This window comes from Phaseolus vulgaris, chromosome 5, assembly GCF_000499845.2.
Source record: "Phaseolus vulgaris cultivar G19833 chromosome 5, P. vulgaris v2.0, whole genome shotgun sequence".
Taxonomy (NCBI): Eukaryota; Viridiplantae; Streptophyta; class Magnoliopsida; order Fabales; family Fabaceae; genus Phaseolus; species Phaseolus vulgaris.
The window spans coordinates 23,030,252-23,047,000 of record NC_023755.2 but is presented as its reverse complement, the minus strand read 5'-3'; positions in this window follow the sequence as shown (position 1 = coordinate 23,047,000).

The following is a 16,749-nucleotide window of genomic DNA, read 5'->3' as shown; positions in this document are numbered from 1 at the left end:
GGAAGGACCCAATGGCGTGCTGATCGAACAATCGTTGAGATTCGCCTTTAAAGCCAGCAACAATCAAGCAGAGTATGAGGCGCTGATCGCCGGGATTTTGCTGGCCAAGGAAATGGGAGCTAGGGTGCTGATGGCTAAGAGTGACTCGCTGCTAGTCACAGGGCAAGTAACAGGCGAGTTCCAGGCTAAAGATCCACAAATGGCGGCTTACTTGGCGTATGTGCAGGAATTGAAGAGTTCCTTTGCCTCTTTTGAAGTGGTCCATGTGCCCCGTGAACAGAATGCCCGAGCTGACTTGCTTGCTAAGCTCGCCAGTTCAGGCAAGGGGGGTAGGCAGAGGACGGTGATTCAAGAAACTCTGAAGACGCCGAGGGCATTTGTAGCAGATCACCTGGTCCTTCAGATAAGCAAGTCGACGGAGAGAGCAGCGAGAAGCCATAAGTCTTTGACGCAAGAAACTCTGAGATCGCCGAGAATTAGAGCACGTCGAGGAGAGAAGGTGGACGTGATGCAGGTCTGCGCCACCCATGAGCCAGACACTTGGATAACACAGTACAAGCGGTGCTTGGCAGATGGCCTCCTCCCGCTAGATCCAACAGAAGCTAGGAAGGTAAAGAAAAATTCCAGCAAGTATACATTGATTGATGGCGATCTGTACAGGTTTGGGTTCACTCACCCACTCCTAGAATGTATACACGGCGAGAAGTGCACGAGAATTATGGCAGAGCTCCACGAAGGAATATGTGGAAGTCACGTCGGGGGTCGAGCTCTGGCCGCGAGGACTCTCCGTGCAGGCTACTATTGGCCATCCATGAGAGAAGATTGCAAGAAGTATGCCCAATGCTGTAAACAGTGCCAGCAGAACGCCGATTGGCATAAGGCACCTCCCGAGGAGTTGAAGTCGATCTATAGCCCTTGGCCGTTTCATACTGGGACCTTTTCCACTGGCGATCAGGCAGATGAAGTACTTGGTGGTGGCGATTGAGTACTTCACCAAGTGGATTGAAGCAGAACCAGTGGCCCAGATCACCGCACACAAGATCGAAGGCTTTGTATGGAAGAACATCGTGTGCCGGTTTGGAGTGCCTAAGCGCCTGGTGTCAGATAATGGGACTCAGTTTGCAAGCCACCTGTTGAAGAAGCTTTGTGAAGGGGTTGGAATTCAGCAAGTGTTTGCATCCGTCGAGCACCCTCAAACTAATGGCCAGGTGGAATCAGCTAATCGGGTGTTGCTGAGAGGTTTGAAGAGAAGGATCGAGAAAGCCAAGGGAAGTTGGGCTGAGGAGGTGCCCCGTATAGTCTGGGCGTACCACACCACCGAGCAGTCCGGAACCCATGAGACCCCGTTTAGCTTGGTCTATGGGTTTGACGCCATGATTCCAGTGGAGATCCAGGAAAGCTCGCCGAGATTCCAGAACTTCGTAGAGGAAGACTCGAATGAAGAGAGAAGGCTGAACCTGGATCTGCTGGATGAGGTCAGGGAGGAAGCAAGGCTGAAGGTTGAGGCGGTGAAAAGAAGGGTCGAGCGAAGGTACAATTCTAAGGTGATGCCAAGGCAGTTTAGAGAAGGCGATCTGGTGATGAGGAAGGCCCACCAGTACGAGATGGAGAATAAACTATCACCCAAGTGGACTGGACCGTTCAGAATAACCGAGGCACTCGGGAACGGAGCCTACCGCTTAGAGACGCTGGAAGGAGGGGCGATCCCTCGTACCTGGAACGCCACACACCTGAAGTTGTACTATAGCTAAGAGCTTTGTAAGTAAAGACAAACACAAATGTTATATTGCAATGTCTCTGTTAAAACAGTTTCAAGGGGGCACTCTTTTTTCCCTAAGGAGGGTTTTTAATGAGGCCGCCCAATAAAAGAAGAGTTTTCGAAGTATAAGGTGTTTCCAGATTGCATGTGTACTATTTTCGAAAGTTTGAAGAAAGACCTTGTCATTTGTACATGATTTGAGGCAAGAAAATATATATATCGCGTGCTTCCTAAAAAAGTTTTAAAGTCCTCATCGTTTTTCGGCGATTAGAGGCACCAGTTAAGTTTTTAAAGTCCTCATCGTTTTTCGGCGATTAGAGGCACCAGTTAAGTTTTTAAAGTCCTCATCGTTTTTCGGCGATTAGAGGTACCAGTTAAGTTTTTAAAGTCCTCATCGTTTTTCGGCGATCGGAGGCACCAGTTAAGTTTTTAAAGTCCTCATCGTTTTTCGGCGATTAGAGGCACCAGTTAAGTTTTTAAAGTCCTCATCGTTTTTCGCGATTAGAGGTACCAGTTAAGTTTTTAAAGTCCTCATCGTTTTTCGGCGATCGGAGGCACCAGTTAAGTTTTCAAAGTCCTCATCGTCTTTCGGCGATCGGAGGCACCAGTTAAGTTTTAAGTCCTCATCGTTTATTGGCGATCGGAGGCACCAGACGAAAGACCTCCTCGTCGTCGAGCGAGTGCAGGCGAGAAAGAGGAAAAGTCCTCCGTGTTTCTGGGAGCGAGAAGATGTAACTCCCGGGGCAACGTAGAGGCAAGTTAAAGACCTCCTCGCCGTCGAGCGAGTGCAGGCGAGAAAGAGGAAAAGTCCTCCGTGTTTCTGGGAGCGAGAAGATGTAACTCCCGGGGCAACGTAGAGGCAAGTTAAAGACCTCCTCGCCGTTGAGCGGGTGCAGGCGAGAAAGGTCCTCAGTGCATCCAAGGGGGAGGAGATGTACACCCTGGGCAAGTTGAGGCACCGGATAAAGTCCTTATCGCCGTTGTGCGAGCCAAGGCCAATTAAAGACCTCCTCGCCGTTGAGCGAGCGCAGGCGAGAGAAAGAAAAGATCCTCAGTGCATCCAGGGGGAGGAGATGTACACCCTGGGCAAGTTGAGGCATCAAATAAAGTCCTTCTCGCCGTTGTGCGAGCTCAGGCGAGTTAAAGACCTTCTCGCTTATATGCGGGTATAGGCAAGATAAAATCCTTCTCGTCTTGAACGAGTTCAGGTATGGCGAAGAGGGCGGAAGAAGCTTGAAAGGTGGCTAAGGTAGGTTCGAAGAGAACGCCTGGCCAGCCGGTCTTCAGCTCTGAAGTTCAGGGGGGTAAAGGAAGATCCCAAAGGGCATTTCTGCCCCAGATAAAGAAATGACTGCCAAAGCATGAGGCTGGGAGAAGCTGGTGTTACCAAGAGGTTTTGGCGATCGGGAAAAGTTCAAACGACGGCGAGAAGGTTGAAAGACTTGTTTGATGAAGCGGGTCGAGTGGGACGTTGTTTGAACCGATAATTGAGTTACAGTTCGTTGCTTGGAAACTTTTCTTATGATCAGGTTAGTGCCTCAAGGGTACAAGTTGTGTAAAGCGATTGTTGCTTAAGTTTGAATCGGCTCGAAGCAGTTACGCCAAAGGTCGTGTTTGCCAAATCGCTAAGTTAAACGCAGCAAAGTTAAACATACGAAGAAGGTAAAAGCGCTCAAAAGAAGTCAGAAGAAAGAATATCCAAGTTTCGCTATTGAAATGAGTAACTGTTCAAAACACATATGCAAGAGTTTTTACAAGGTAAATACAGGTGAATTTATAAAGAAGCAGATGGGGTGGAATTGGTTGAGCCTTCGGCGGGAACGACCTTTCCATCTACTACTTCATTGTTTAACGACACCATGCTGAGGTCGAGATCAGGGAATAGGCATGCGAATTGCTCCCGAGCGGCTTCGAATCCAGCAGTCAGAATCTGAGCAGAATTTAGCTTAAGTTCTTCAAATTGTCCTTGAAGCTCTTCAACCTGTTTCTTGAGCTCCTTGTTCTGCTGCCCTAGCTCTTCAGCTTGTTTCTTGAGCTCCTTGTTCTGCTGCCCCTGCTCTTCAATCTGTTTTTGGAGTTGTTTGTTAGTCTCTTGAGCATGGAGAAGGTCGTCAGTAACCTTCTTGGATTCTGTTCGAGCTTGGGCCAACTCGGCAGCCATCTTCCCTTTCTCCTTGTTTGCCTCGGCGAGATCAGCCATGGCGTCGTCTCTCGCTTTCTCCACTTGCCCAAGTAGCTTTTCGCGGTCGATTGACCTTTGCTCCAGTTTTTGTACCTTATCGGCATTAGCTTGAATGTGAGCCTCCAGGTCGCTCGCCTTGGTTTTGACCTTTGCTTCAGGCACGATTCTGCTTTCAAGTTCAACTTTTTCTTGGGCAAGTTCATGGACTTTGCGGCGAAGGTCAGCAGCTTCCTTGCGCGCAAGCCTAAGCTCGGTACTCAGGGCATCCTCTACTCGAGAGTGTTCCATTTCCGCGAGCGTCAGGCTGAATGCCACCTTCTCTACCTCAACCTTCATTGTGCTGTTTTCGGTCTTGAGGTGGTAGACATCGTCTTGGAGCCGCCTGGTGGAGCTCTCCACAGCCCTCGTTATGATCGATGGGATATCCTCTGCTATGGTTTTGAGTTTGGCAGTCAGAGGTTCCCACATCCTTGTGACCTCGAGGGAAAGGTTTGCGGCTTGGAGAGGCGCCAGGGGGGCTTGTTGAGGGTTCTCGTCGCCACCTTCCTTAGCAATATTTTCAGTGGTTGTTTCCTGGCGTGGCGACGCAATCGGGGACTCGGTGATTAGGATTGGAGAGGTGTGAGCGACCTCATCCCCGATTGGAACGATTCCTGCAGCTGAAGTGTTGGAAGGAGGGCCCCCTCCTGCTGATATATGTGGTGTAGAGGCGCTCCTCTGTGAAGGGGCTTGTGGTGCTGGTGATGAGGGAGGACGAGCAGGTGTTGATGGTGGTGTTGAAGCTGGAAGAGGGGGCGGGGCAGGTGGAGAAGATGGTGCCACCCTCTTCCTTTTCGTGACAAGGCCATCCTCTGTGACCTCGTCGTCCTCTTCTTCCTCTTGGACGACTTGGGGGGCTTTTCGCTTTGGCCTCTTAAGGACCAGTTTCTTTCGCTGGGTGGGTTCCTTGGGCGGTGATCGCCCATGAACGATAGCCTTCTCGACCGCCGAGTTGGGAACCGTCTGGGAACCGGTCGCCAACCCGTGGTTGCGGGCGAGCGCCTTTAAGTCGGCGAGCATGTTCTTACCCAACATGGTGTCTGCATGAAATGAAAGTGCATAAGTTAGCTCAAAGGAGAAAGGGGTAAGTGTACAAGACAATGAGACAGCAAAAACAGGCATATGCAGAAAAGATAAAACCAAAGTCTTGCGTGTGTCGCACAAGACGCCCAGAAACAATATCAGAAGCAATGTCAAGACAAAAGTGTAGCGTCCTAACCTATTTGGAATTCCAACTGGTCCTCAAAGAACTCGAAGGAATCAGGGTGGGGGTCAAGAATGTTATGTGGGCATCTGCCACCCTCTTCCAGAATAGGCAAAGGTCTCGGTCCAAAGCTCCCATGCTATCAGGACTTCTGGGCCTCCTGAAGCAGCTCTTGGACTCCTTTTTCCCCTTGTCCACCCAGTACAAGGGGAAACCGTCGAGAAGGGAAGTGTCTTTGTCATTTGCGCGAACCTGGATGAACTTCCCCTTCCAATCCATGTACGACTGCTGGAAGATGGTGAAAATGGATCTCCCAGCAATGGCATTCAGGCTGACCCACAGGCGATCTCCTGGGTGCTTGGCCTCAAACAGGAATAAAAACACGTCCACTGACGCGGGCAACCCCAGGTGGGCGCACTTTATCTCGAAAGCTCGGACAAACGCCCAGCTGTTAGGGTGAAGCTGGGCGGCAGCGATGTTGAGCTCGGTTAAGAGTTCCCTCTCAAATCGAGTAAGAGGGAACCTGAGTTTGACCTTCTTGAAGAAAGTGGTGTAGACGAAGCAGAAGGGCCCGTCGGCGCTCACTTTATCATCGGCGCACACTGGCAGAGCGGCGGGGCAAGGCAGCACCATCATTCTCTCATCGTGCTCCTTGTGAAACGATTGGTGGGCCTCGTCCCCATTGGTCAATCACAGAACCGCTCCCGCAGTGTTCACCGACGAGGTTTCCTTTAAGAGGGTTGGGTTAGCCCATGGGTATAACGTCTTGAAGTCTGGCAGTGGGATGGGGGCTCCTCCAGCGTTTGGTGGAGTCGCCTGGGCCAGAGCGGTTTGGGAAGACGCAGGCCTCACAGCCTGCGAAGAGGGAGCACCACGAACTTGCGTTGAGTCGTGTGCTTGTGAAGGAGGGTTTCGCGCTGATGGAGGGGGGTTCGGGGTGATCTTCGTGCGAGTCATGATAGCAACTGCAAACGAAGAAGAAAGAAAAAAAAATAATCAGGAGGGTTACAAAGGATGACTCGATCATGAAAGGAAGGTGAAAGACGAACGAATGTGAGTTCGTTGCGACGATCGACAAAGCCCTAAGTTACGCAGAAGGAGAAATGGAAAAACAGCCCACAGCGTATGCACCAGACAGTTACAGGATGATGCAAATTGGTGAAAATGCAAGGAAACCCAGCGGATGAAGGAAAGTAGTTACCTTTCGATGATTAGGAGAACGTTGAAGGGAGGTGGTGATCTAGAGCGTCGAGAGCTTTCGCAGAAGGAAATGAGAGCGTATGCAAGTGTGAAGAAAGTGATGGAACAGTAGGAGCGTAAGGGGTTTAAGGGTTTTCGAAATGGTTTTGGGAAGCGCTAACGGCAGATGAAGATAGCCGTTGATGAGAGCCACGTGTCGAACGATGCGCGAAGGGTTTGGTGGAGCGTCAGAGCAGCAGAAAGTACTATCGCTTGGAATTCTGCATCCATGCCACGTAGACCGGTGTTAACGAAGGCTTTTTCAGTCTTTTCGCTAGACAAGTCTTCGCTTAAGACTGGGGGGCTTGTGTACCGCCCTGGTGGTCGGGTGCGATGACGAGGCACCCTGCTACAGTGTAGGCGTGTTGACAAGGCGCCAGGTTGGCAGTTGGGGAGGAAGTCGGGAGGCACGTGTAGTCGCCGATTGTTAAGTTGGCGTGTTCCGATCTTCAGCTTACCAGAATAGGCGATCGCCAGGTTGAGGATGAAGTCGCCAGACGCAGACTCAGGCGACCAGGCAGTCGGAGATCGCCAGAACAAGCACATCGCCGAAGATAAAGGAGAAGCAGATTATGAAGGCGGCCGGCGAGACCACAGGGAAGGTGTATGAAGACCCTAACTCGCCAGTTTCAGTAAGGATCGCACTCCTGAGTTAGCTATGCACTGGGCAGTACCATGCATAGGTAACTTAGCCAAAATGAGAGTAGAAGCAGCGCCAAGTCAGGGAGCCTCCAGATGATGGCACGTGTACAGTTGGATACGAGCCACGTGTCCAAGTCTGTAACTGCCAGGAGGGAGAAAACCACCAGGTATATAAGAGTTCTTAACAGATTTTCTCAGGTACGCGCGTTCAGTTCATACACTTTACGCTTGCGAGTGACAGAGCTGTTTGTGAGAGAGAGTTTGCACGGTTCCAGTTCTTAGTATTTGGTGATACCGTCACTGACTTGAGCGTCGGAGTGCGATCGGCCGCAGCGGCGCCGTGTTGTTTCTTTGCAGGTTCTTGAGATAGATCCAGAGGAGGAACGAAAGTGAGAAGCGGCGCGCACGTCGATCCTTTGACGAGGCATTCTCCAACGCTCCGGTCAACAGGCAGGATCAAAAGCTTATCACGTTCAGAGAGAAGTTACAACAGTCATAAATGAATATATTCCAAAATCTTGGAAATTCAAGAGTCTTAATGACTAGTCAAAGATCACATGTGAATTCCATGTGATTTTCAGCTTTTTCTGACGTTTTTTGTGCAGGGAAGGGTCAAGTCTTCTCTCTCTGAAAATCTGTACCCACTCATGTCATTGAATGCTTTTTAATTCTATTACTGCTATAAAATCTGTTGCAGCTGATCTCTTCCACAAGAACAACCAATTGCAACATCTCTTGCAAAATCTGTGAGTGAGCCTTTCTCTGTTTTCTTCTCTGCCATCATGGACTCAACTCCTCCCACCTCAAAGAGAGTCAAAACCAGAGTTGTAAGGTCTGGAGGAAGGCTAGAAGGATGGTTTTCTGGAGACAATGATCTAATTGAGAGATATAGGTTTGAAACAAGCACCAAAGTGATAAACAACCCCAAGGTTGTGTGCTTTGATTGGCTGAAAAGCCAAAAGCTGGATAATGTAAGGAGGTTGCTCAAAGATCAATCTCTCAGAAAGTTCCTGGAGATGAAGGGAAACATCTACCCAGATTTAATAAGGGTTTTCTACACAAATCTCAAGTTTGAGGGAAACAACCTAGTTTCTCATGTAAAAGGTGTAGATATGGAGATTACACAGGAGGTGTGGGCTGCTGTTGTTGGTCTAAAGTACTCAGGCCTCAGGATTAACAAGGGAAACCTTGGAGTAGTGGAGGATTTCAACAAAAACCAATACTACAAGAGTTACTTGAAGAACCAACATGCTAAAGTGAAGACTTGCTCGGTTGGTGGCTTAAAGCTCGATGAAAGGTTACTAGCCCTCATTGTGACTTGGATTCTAACTCCTAGGGGGAGCAATCATTATGTTCTTACTGAGGAGGATCTGGTGTACATCTTATGCATTATGAAGAAGATTAGAATTAATTGGATCGACATCATCAAAGAGCACATGCAAAAGGCTATGAGGTTAAGTGACTATCACTATCCATAAGTTGTTTTGGTATCTAAATTTCTACTCTATTTGAAGTGAACCTAGAGGATGAAACATCTGAGTTGGTCAAGTCAACTCAAGAGTTTAACAATGGATCTCTCAGCAAAATGTGTTTCACCAAAGTAGGTGGCAAATGGATTAGCAAAGATGGTGACTTTGGAGCCTCATCTAGTGTTGTTGCTGATCATGAACAAGATGAACCTGCTGATATGGATTTTCAACATGAAGATGTACCTGAAGCACATCAAGATGCTGGACCTAGTGCTGGTGCTGGGATTCAAAAAGAAAGAATGCAAACCATGTCTCCTTTTGAGAGACTCATGGTTAATAAGCTTGATAGCTTTGAGGAGACTCAAAGGAATTTCCATGATCTCTGTGTCAGCAATTTCCAGAGGATTGATAACAGGTTTGACAGTATGGATGCACACTTCATGACTCTAGATGAACAGATCGAGGCTGTACTAAACCAAATCTTTGATCTTCAATATGCTGATGATGATGAATGAAGAAAAACAATCGGTTGATGTATCGAAACAACCAATTGTTTTTAGTAGTTGCATAAGTTTTTTTTTTTTTTTGCTGCTTTTGCTGTTTAATTATGATGTATTCAAAACAATTATCTTGTTTATCTCTTCTCTTTTTCTATTTGTGAAGATAAAGAGGGGGAGATATATGTTGTGTTTGATTTCAGTTTTTATTTTCTGCAAAACAGTTTGAATGAGTGAAACCTTTCCTATAGGTTTTTGCTCCTAGATTTGTTTGTTGCTTACTCTGATATTATGCTCTGAATTTCTATACTTGTTTTTATGCTAACCAAATATCAGAAGTTCTATGCTTATTGCTTAAAACTATGCTTTGCAGGAACTGCTTCAGATTCAATCAGGTACAACACAAGAATCGGGGATTTGTCTTCATCAAATAAGGGGAGATTGTTGAACCAAGTGGTGTTCAAGCTTTGAAGAATCCAAACCCTTTGAAGGATGTTGAAGGCTAGGCTGGCTTGCTGTTGCTCAGCTGTCTTAGATAGGATCTGGGGTAGATTGTTGATGTAATCCACTCTTGATTGAATCCAAATCATAGGCATTCTCAATCTTTTTGAAAGAAAAATGTTTTTCAAACTAAGTGAAAAACAACCGATTGTTTTGTCGAAACAACCGATTGTTTTATACTTAGGTGTTTTGATAAAAGGTTGAAAACTGTTTTTCAAATGGTTGAGCTGTTAAAACCAAAACAACCTATTGATTCGAGGAAACAATCGAATTTTTGTTTTGGTACCATAACAGAAAAATGGTTTTTGTTTTGACTGACCTTTAAATGATTCTGATTACGCTCCAGTCTTTAATGCTTTGACCAATCTTTAAAGGCAATTAATAGTTTGTTAAGATTTGATAACAAACAACAATTTTTGATATAAAACAGTAAAACCAATTTGAAGTTTTAACAAGATTCTGATTTTCAAATAGTTGAGATTGCTTAGAGATTGAGATTGATCAAAGAGTGTGATATAGGATTTCTGCTTGTATTGATTTCAGATTTGCTTCTGTAACAAGTGTAATCCTTGTATTTGTTGAACAAGAATCTTTTGTGTGTTTTCTGAGAAGTGTTGTGTGTTCTTGAGGGGATCAAGATCAGCATTCTTAGTGTTGGTGTGTTGGCCAAGAGAAGTGTGTGTCTTGAGGGGATCAAGGTCACTTTCTTGTTTGTGTTGTAAGTGATCTAGGTTTGATTGCTTAGTGGAATTCCTTAGTGGTTTCTGAGAAGACTGGATGTAGCTCTGGGTTTAGAGTGAACCAGTATAAACATCTGTGTGCATTCTCTCTATCTTTAATCTCTTTAAATTCAGTTTTGATATTTGCAAACTGGTATAAACAATCGATTGTTTCTGCGAAACAAGCGATTGTTTTTCTGGTGCTGTTGTTTTTGCTTGTTGTTTTGGCAAACTGAATTCCTTATCTTCTGTTTCTTAAAGTAATTTCATTCTTGACTTAAAAGTTTTTGAAATCCCTCTTTAAACCATTCACCCCCTCTATTTAAAGCCATCCATTCTATCAAATACAAGCAGTAGGGATTTGTCTTCATCAAATAGGGGGAGATTGTTGAACCAAGTGTGTTCAAGCTTTGAAGAATCCAAACCCTTTAAAGGATGATGTAAGGTTGGTTGTGCTTGCTGTTGCTGAGCTGTCTTTTAGATAGGATTTGGGGTAGATTTTATGTATAATCGACTCTTGATTGAATCCAAAGCATAAACATTCTTAATCCTTTTAAAAGAAAAGTGTTTTTCAAACTAAGTGAAAATAACCTATTGTTTTGTCGAAACAACCGATTGTTTTTATACTTAGGTGTTTTTTTAGAAAGATTGAAAACTGTTTTTAGGGTTGACTTGGTGTCAAAACCAAAACAACCGATTGATTCGTGGAAACAATCGATTGTTTGTTTTGGTACCATAACAGAAAACTATTTTGTGCTTTGACTGAGCATTAAATTGTTTTACAACTATTTACGCTCCAGTTTTTAATGTTTTGACCAATCTTTTAAATGCAATGAATAGTTTGTTAAGATTTGATAACAAACAACAACTTTGATTAAATACAAAAAAATAGATTTGAGTTTTTCAAGAGATTGAGATTTTGAAAAGTTGAGATTGCTTAGAGATTGAGTTTGATCAAAGAGTGTCAGATAGGATTTTTCATCTTGTATTGATTTCAGATTAGTTCTGTAAGGGATCTTGGGTTGATTGCTTAGTGGATTTCCTCAGTGGTTTCTGAGTAGACTGGATGTAGCTCTGGGTTTAGAGTGAACCAGTATAAACCTCTATGTGCATTCTCTTTATCCTTAATCTCTTTAAATTTAGTTTTGATATTTGCAAACTAGTATAAACTGTTAGAATGGATGACTTTAAACTAGAGGGGGTGAATGGTTTAAAGAAGGATTTCGAAAACTTTTAAGTCAAGAATGAAATTGCTTCAAGAATCAGTTGATAAAGAAATTAGTTATTCAAAAACACAAAGCTAAAAGCACCACACCAGAAAAACAATCAGTTGTTTCGCAGAAACAAACGGTTGTTTATACCAGTTTACAAATATCAAAACTGAATTTAAAGAGTTAAGGGAGAGAGAGAGAATGCACACAGATGTTTATACTGGTTCACTCTAAACCTAGAGCTACATCCAGTCTTCTCAAAAACCACTAAGGAATACCACTAAGCAATCAAACCTAGATCACTTACAACACAACCAAGAAAGTGACCTTGATCCCCTCATGACACACACTTCTCTTAGCGAACACACCAACACTAAGAATGCTGATCTTGATCCCCCAAGAACACACAGCACTTCTCAGCAAACACACAAAAGATTCTTGTTCTACATATACAAGGATTACACTTGTTACAAAAGCAAATATGAAATCAATACAAGCAGAAATCCTATCTCACACTCTTTGATCAATCTCAATCTCTAAGCAATCTCAACTTTTCAAAATCAGAATCTTGTAAAACTTAAATATGTTTTACTGTTTTGTATCAAAATTTGTTGTTTGTTATCAAATCTTAACAAACTATTAATTGCCTTTAAAGATTGGTCAAAGCATTAAAAACTGGAGTGTAATCAGTTAGAAAAACATTTAATGCTCAGTCAAAGCACAAACCATTTTTCTGTTATGGTACCAAAACAAACAATCGGTTGTTTCTTTGAATCAATCAGTTGTTTTGGTTTTAACAGCTCAACAATTTGAAAAACAGTTTTCAACCTTTTCTCAAAACACCTAAGTATAAAACAATCGGTTGTTTCGACAAAACAATCGGTTGTTTTTCACTTAGTTTGAAAAACACTTTTCTTTTAAAAAAGATTGAGAATGCCTATGGTTTGGATTCAATCAATGAGTGGATTACAATACTAAATCTACCCCAGATCCTATCTAAGACAGCTCAGCAAGAGCAAGCACAACCTAGCCTTCAACATCCTTTAAAGGGTTTGGATTCTTCAAAGCTTGAACACCACTTAGTTCAACAATCTCCCCCTATTTAATGAAGACAAATCCCTGATGCTTGTGTTGTACCTGATTGAATCTAAAGCAGTTCCTGCAAAGCAGAGTTTTAAGCAAAGCATAGAACTTCTGATATTTGGTTAGCACAGAAACAAGTATAAAAATTCAGAGGATAATATCTGAGTAAACAACAAACAAATATAGAAGTAAAAACCTATAAGGTTTCACTCATCCAAACTGTTTCGCAGAAAATAAAAACTGAAATCAAACACAACATTTATCTCCCCCTCTTTGTCTTCACAAATAGACAAAGAGAAGAGATAAACAAGATAATTGTTCTTAATACATCAGATTTGAACAACAAAAGCAACAAAAAAAAAACTGATACAACCACCAAAAACAATCGGTTGTTTCGATACATCAACCGGTTGTTTTTCTTCATTCATCATCATCAGCATATTGAAGATCAAAGATTTGGTTTGTACAGCCTCGATCTGTTCATCTAGAGTCATGAAACGTGCATCAATGTTGTCAAACCTGTTACAATCCTCTGGAAATTGCTGACACAGAGATCATGGATATTCCTTTGATTCTCCTCAAAGCTATCAAGCCTATTAACCATGAGTCTCGCAAAAGGAGACAAGGTTTGCATCCTTTCTTCTTGATTTCCAGCACCAACACTAGGTCCAGCATCTTGATGTGCTTCAAGAAGATCTTCATGTTGAAAATCCATATCTTCAGCATGTTCATCTTCTTCATGATCAGCAGCAGCACTAGATGAGGCTCCAAGGACACCATCTTTCCTAATCCATTTGCCACCTATTTTGGTGAATCCCATTTTACTGAGAGATCCATTGTTCAACTCTTGAGTTCACTTGACCAACTCAGATGTTTCATCCTCTAGGTTCACTTCAAAATAGAGTAGAAATTTAGAAACCAAAACAGCATATGGATAGTGATAGTCACTTAACCTCATTGCCTTTTGCATGTGCTCTTCGATGATGTGGATCCAATTAATTTTGATCTTCTTCATAATATAGAAGATGTACACCAGATCCTCTTCAGTAAGCACTGAGTGATTGCTCCCCCTCAAAGTTAGAATCTAAGTCACAATGAGGGCTAGCAACCTTTTATCAAGCCTTAAGCCACCAACCGAACAAGTCCTAACTTGTGCATTTTGGTTCTTCAAGAAGCTCTTGTAGTATTGAACTTTGTTGAAGTCCTCCACTACTCCAAGGTTCCCCTTGTTAATCCTGAGGCCTGAGTACTTTAGACCAGCTACAACAGTCCACACCTCATGTGTTATCTCCATATCTACACCTTTTACACGAGAAATAAGGTTGTTTCCCTCAAACTTGAGATTTGTGTAGAAAACCCTTATTAAATCTGAGTAGATGTTTCCCTTCATCTTCAGAAACTTTCTGAGAGATTGATCTTTGAGCAGCCTCCTTACATTATCCAGCTTTTGGCTTTTCAGCCAATCAAAGCACACAACCTCGGGGTTTTTTATCACTTTGGTGCTTGTTTCAAACCTATATCTCTCAATTAGATCATTGTGTCCAGAAAACCATCCTTCTAGCCTTCCTCCAAACCTTACAGCTTTGTTTTTTACTCTCTTTGAAGTGGGAGGAGTTGAGTCCATGATGGCAGAGAAGAAAACAGAGAAAGGCTCACTCACAGATTTTGCAAGAGATGTTGCAAGAGATGTTGCAGTTGGTTGTTCTTGTGGAAGAGATCAGCTCCAACAGATTTTATAGCAGTAATAGAATTAAAAAGCATTCAATGACATGAGTGGGTACCAGATTTTCAGAGAGAGAGGACTTGACCCTGCCCTGCACAAAAAACGTCAGAAAAAGCTGAAAAACACATGGTCTTCACATGTTCTCTTTGACTAGTCATTAAGGCTCTTGAATTTCCAAGATTTTGGAATATATTCCTTTATGACTGTTGTAACTTCTCTCTAAACGTGATCAGCTTTCAAAACAGGTTCGTTGACCAAGGATTCTCTCTTTAAATTGATCTGCAACGGATAGAAATTAAAAAAAAAAAAATTAAATTGGTTTCTTCACAGTGTTGTTAGACTTAAAACAATCGGTTGTTTCGAGAAAACAATCGGTTGTTTTTCTGCAGCAGTAAACTCATTTTGAATTTTTAAGCATGAGCAGAAATAAACCAAAGCAGATGAAATTGCACACTTTAAAGAGCTTATACAAACATATAAACGAACTTAAAACAGAAATTAATTACAAAGATAAGGAATGTCTCATCTTTTGTGTTGTTCTTTCAATGAGCCATGTGCTTTTTGATCAAGAAGCCTTTTTCAATTGTTGAGGGCCTTTGGACAGATGCATAACATTGATTCAGCTTCAATGTTAGTCTTTTTCTTCCAGGAACTTGATCAGATGACTCAGTCCTTCATACTTCTTTAGATTTCCTGCACAAGCATGAGTTCAAGCAACAAGATTTGGTCCCTTCACAAATGTGGGTCCGATTGATTTCTTTTTCTCACTTGGAACCTCACATCTTTTAGGAATCCATTTCATGTAGCCTCTAGGAACAGAAAACTTTCTTATTTTACAGAATCTAACTGAATGGCCCTTCTTCATGCAATAAAAACATGTAACAACCCGTTGTTTCGATTTAACAATCGGTTGTTTTACTGGCTTTCTTAAAAAAAAATTTGAAAACTTATCTTGTTGGTTTTGTGGATTGAAACCTAAACCAGCCTTTCCAAAAACACAGCTTTGAGATGCCAAGACATTCTCAAAGTTAGATTTCCCTTTTGAAAGCTTGTCCACAGTGTCAACAAGATAATGAACCTTTTTCTCAAGATTTTCACAATTTTTGCAAATGAGAGTGTCACACTTGCAAGAGGCCTTTTTGAAATGATTTTCCAGGTTTTTGAAATCATTTTTTGATTTTTCAATCTCATCTTCAAATGATTTCACTCTCTTTTCCAGTCAGCTCTTAAGTTCTTTCAATCGGTTGTTTGAAAGTACCAATCGATTAGCTTCATCGTGAGTTTCTTGAAAAGCTTCAAGCAATTCACTATAATTTTGTTCATTTAAAGAAGCACATGAACTTACCTCACTTGAGCTACATGATTCATCATCTTCTTCAGCAATCAAGCAGATGTTTGCTTTCTCATCTTCACTTGATGAAGAACTTGATGATGATACCTCATTTTCATTCCAAGCTATGTAGGCTCTCTTTGTTTTCCCCTTCTTGTCTTTGTGGCTAGACTTCTTCTCCTTGCTTTTGTTTGGGCAATCTACCTTTATGTGACCTTGCTCACCACAGCCAAAACAGGTATAGTTATTTGAATTAAAGTCATTCGATTTCTTGTTTCCATACCTATCTTTGTTGTTGTCCTTGTTGGGGTTCCTCTTCAAGAATTTGCTAAACTTTCTTGACAGCAAGCTAAGGTTTTCCTCATCACTATCATCGCTGGATTCTTGTTTGCCTTTGTGCTTGGAAGCTTTTAAGGCAATGCTCCTTACGTGTTTGTCTTCGCTTTCTTGAACATTGAGTCGATTCATCTCTAACTCATGTTCCCTAAGCTTGGCAAACAAAGAAGCCATACTAAGGATGTTAGATCTTTAGATTCGGATATAGTAGTTACCTTAGGTTGCCATGCTCTATCAAGACATTTCAAGATCTTGATGTTTAACTCTTCCTTTTCAAAGGTCTTGTCAAGGCTCATGAGATGATTGATGATGTGCGTGAATCTTTTCTGCACCTCAGCAATTATTTCACCTTTGAGCATTCTGAACATCTCATACTTTTGGATTAGATTATGCTTCCTAGCTCTCTTTACCTCATTTGTACCTTCATGAGTTACCTCCAAGGTCTCCCACATTTCTTTTGATGATTTGCATTGAGAGACCTTGAAAAACTCATCTGAATTTAAAGCAGAGGTTATTATATTTTTGGAAATGCAATCGAATTTGGCCTTCTTGCTTTCTAAATCAGTCCATTGAGACCAAGGCTTTTCAATGAAAGATCCATCTTTTTCAAACTTTGGGACAAAAGGACCATATTCAATTGCATCCCAAATTCCTTTGTCAAGTGATTCCATAAAGATTTTCATTCTTGTTCCTGCCGGTTGACCGATGAGATCTTCGTGCGTAGCTTTGACTCGCGATCAAGGACTCTTTCGTCTCCAACTCAGAAGATCTCCACCCTATTCCGCCGTGAACACCTGAAAAGGAGTGAGCAAAGG